This window comes from Lepus europaeus, chromosome 16 (genome assembly GCF_033115175.1).
Source record: "Lepus europaeus isolate LE1 chromosome 16, mLepTim1.pri, whole genome shotgun sequence".
Taxonomy (NCBI): Eukaryota; Metazoa; Chordata; class Mammalia; order Lagomorpha; family Leporidae; genus Lepus; species Lepus europaeus.
This window is the reverse complement of record NC_084842.1, coordinates 14698831-14702647: the sequence shown is the minus strand read 5'-3', so window position 1 is coordinate 14702647 and position 3817 is coordinate 14698831. Positions and strand designations below refer to the sequence as shown.

Below are 3817 nucleotides of genomic sequence, written 5' to 3'. Positions count from 1 at the left end.
TATGCCACAGCTCTGGCCCCTCATTGATTCATTTTCCAAATGCCCACAATAGCTTGAGCTGGACCAGGCTGAAGCCAGGAGCTTCATCTGGGTCTCCTCTGTGGGTGGCAGGGATTCAAGTACTTGGTCTTTATCTGCTACTTTGCAGATAAATTAGCAAGCTGGGATCAAATTGGCACTGTAAAATGGGATGTGGGCATCCTAAGTGGCGGTTTAGCACTCTGTACACCACACCCACCCCTGATTATAGTTTCTAAGATACCTCTTGGAAACTTAGCAGTGCTCAAATCTAAGTTCTTCATGGAAAAAGAAGTAGCTGTTCTTATCCATTCCTAGTGTAATAACTTTTCTGAAGACATGTTTACAATGCATATCAGAAGCCTTAAAAATATACATTCTCAATAACCTAGCAATTCCACTTTGAAAAATTCATTCTAAGAAACTAAGTAAGGGTGTGGTCTGTGATACAGCAACAAGCATATTATTTATAATAATGAAAAAATGAAGGTAGTCTAAATGTCCTACCTAATTAATTTGTTGAATCATCTGTGTATATACAAAACATGGAATGTCTTATGGCCTTAATTAAAATGATATTGTAGAAGTGACATGGATAAATACTCACACTTTGAATGAACAATAGTGTCAAGCTATTTTATTTTATTTTTCTGAGATGAACTTAGTATTGTTTAGACTGATCTATATGCCTACACTGTCATCTACAAGGGTATACATGGAAATTCTCAAAATAGTTGCTGTTGGTGGTAGGGCTATGACTAGTTTTGATATTACTGTAGTCTTATTTAATTTTTTCCACATTAATCATGTAGCCCTTATGTAATTATAATTTTTAAAAGATTTTATTTATTTATTTGAGAAGTGAGATGGAGAGACAGAAAGAAAGGTCATCCATCCATCTGCTGGTTCATTCCCCAAATGGGTGTAATGGCCAGAGCTGAGCTGATCTCAAGCCAGGAGCCAGGAGCTTCTTCTGGGTCTCCCACGCAGGTGCAGGGGCCCAAGCCCTTGGGCCATCTTCTACCATTTTCCCAGGCCATAGCAGAGAGCTGGATTGGAAGAGGAGCAGCCAGACTAGAACCGGCACCCATATGGGATGCAGGCACCACAAGCATGGGATTAACCTACTGCGCTACAATGCTGGCCCCTAATTATAAATATTTTAATGTATATCCACACACATCAGTTCGGAGGAGGAGCAAAACACCTAACTGGATATACCTAGGGACCTGCTTTTGGCTCCAAATGATATAAATGTCCTCCTCGTGCAGCTAGATGGGGCATCAGGAACCACAAAGGCTGCAGAGAGAGAAAGAGGCCGAGACAGGGAGGTGTGTCACATAAGGACCCCGTGCTGCTCTCTCAGTTCCTGGGTAGGTTGAGCAGTCCTACCCGTGTGCCTGGGATTAGGGGTTCCCAGGATATAAGACTTTGAAAGCTATCTGGGGAAATCCCAGACAAACTGGGACCGGCGGCCACCCTCTTCCTGGCAGATTTGGACAGTGACTAGCACTAATGCAAGTACCCGGATGTTCCCCTCTGACTCATTTTGCGACATGCAGTGTCTTGAGAGGTTACTTATGAAATCGCTGCTGACCTCTGGCCTCTTGGCCAGGAAAGCCTGTGAGGTCGGCAGGCTGGAATCATACTTACAAGCGATTCGCTGACCCGGAAGGAAGCAGATCTCATTGTGGGCGGTGACACCTTCTCTTCTTCCCTGTTGTATGCCTTTGTTCTGCGTCTGAGCCTCTGTAAGTAAAATGAAACAAAGTGTTATCTGAATAATGCAGGACCAGTTAGCCATTCAGTGACTAAATTTCCCACTTCCGATATGATTAGACACTGAACTAATTAATGTTGCTGAAATTGCGTGCATTGTATTCTGTTAGCTCAATGGTGCCTGTGACGTCCTTCTTCTTATCGAAGTGAAAGAGGAAAGGGATCCGAGAGGAAATCAGCAAACCACAGCTGGTGTGGAAAGGCCACCCATGATGCAATCAGCAGTGTGTGTAATCTGCTGGGAGATGCCAGTGAAAGTCTGTGTGCTGCCTGTGCACACATTTGTAGGCGGTGGGAGAGATGCTGCAGTGGCGGATCCATGCCAGTTCAACACGTGGAAGCCATGGTCTTGTCTTGATGCCAGTCATCCTGCATTTGAAGGTAGTACACCTTCTTTTCTGCCAGCTAGTCAGGAGGTGTTCTCCTGGGTAATCCCAGAGAATCTGTCTTTAGTCACATGCACCCCACTCCCTGTGGATCCGATGCTAGCATGCTCTCTCAGGGGTGTGAGGCTGATGTGGGCGCATTTCCCTGGCCAGGTCACCTGGGAGAGTCTGTGGGCTTACATGGTGCTCCTTCTGTCTTCCATCCCAAAACGCAACATTACCTTAGTTCCCCGACCACAGCATCAACCTGTGCACTAGGGGGCAATGGCCCCAGTTTGACCGTTAGCCAGACGTGGGATGGAACTGCAGCTCGACCACTTCCCAGCTGTGAGCTCTTTGGCAAGTGATTTCCCATCACTAGCATCAGTTTCCTCAAATGGATGGGGAAAATAGTGTCAGTCCCACCTCACCCTCATCTTTCCCCATCTCCTCTGAGCTTCTCTCTCCTGGCCTCCTATCTTGCCTGTAAAGCATGCTGTATTGCCTGTAAAGTTGATCCAGGCTGTGTTCCAAGCAGTGCCCACCTTCTGGTACACAGTGTGTTAGCTTTGCAAGTCTGTAATGAAATACCCAAGGCAGACTAACTTGGAAAGAAAAGAGGTTCACTTAGCTTACAGCTCTGGTGGTTCAAGGGCTGGCATCTGGTGATGGTGTTGTTGCTGGCAGAGTCTCAAGGTCACACAGGGCATCACATGGCGAGAGACACGTGTCTGTGTGTCATTGTGGTCTCTCTCCCACTTTGTGTGAAGCCTCCAGGACACAATCATGGGGGTTCCACCCTAGGGACTTCAATTATAATTATAATCACTTTCCAAAGGGTCCACCTCTCAACACCATGGTCAGATTCACAGCTCACAATGGTGATTGCATTTGAGCACATGAAGCCTTGGGAGGCTCTGAAACCTTAGCAACAAACATGGAGCCTGGATCTTCTTCCACAAGGGAGCTTTGGAGTCCTTTTCTGAGGAAGGCTTTAACTCAGAGGTGTACAAAGTAATGTTCCACGGACCATCGGCATTCTCTGTGTTTCTCCAGGTGCTTGAAAACCCAGGACAGAGAAAGTGTCCTATCTCCCTGCGAAGAGGAAGCACAGGGGAAGCCCCCAATTCCGAGTGAGGTCTCGGTTCCACGCGCAGAGCTCGGGGAAGTTGCTTTCTCCTGGTCACCATGGATGTCGTACCCAGAGCCCCAGCAGCACAAAACAGTTAGGATTTACAGAGCCAAAGTGAGCCCGTGGGCTTTTGTTGTTTGTTTTGTGCCCTTGAGAAAATCAGGGGGTTAGGCTGGAGAGTCCGCTTGGTTTTTTGGTGAAGAAATAAGAGATGTGGTGAGATGGGTCTGAAGGTGAGATGGGTCCGAAGGTGCCCACTAGTGGGGATGCAGATATGATCTGGTGAAGGCGGAGTGAACGTGAGCAGTGAGATAGATTACCCGAAATCAGGTGGAGGAGCGAATCCTGACTTGACTGATGGAAACAAGGGTGTGCCACCTTCCAGCAGCACAATGAGATTGCGACGAGCATTTTTTTGAATGGCATCCGCCTCACTCTGCGTCATGCCTCCCACGTGCACCCGTGTGGGCATGCAGCAGACACAGGCACACACAGGAGAGTTGGTGATGAAAAATCCCACCTT

The 3817-nt window shown here is 47.2% G+C and overlaps 1 long non-coding RNA gene across 1 annotated transcript; it reads right to left on the bottom strand.

Annotated features, from left to right (window-relative positions):
* Positions 1-929: 929 nt before the first annotated feature.
* LOC133775357 (uncharacterized) lies at positions 930-2086 on the bottom strand. Its single transcript, XR_009868233.1, has 3 exons — positions 1867-2086; positions 1672-1767; positions 930-1067 (listed from the first exon to the last, which is right to left on the bottom strand). It is a non-coding gene; the product is annotated as an uncharacterized LOC133775357 (long non-coding RNA).
* Between the last annotated feature and the right edge of the window lie 1731 nt (positions 2087-3817).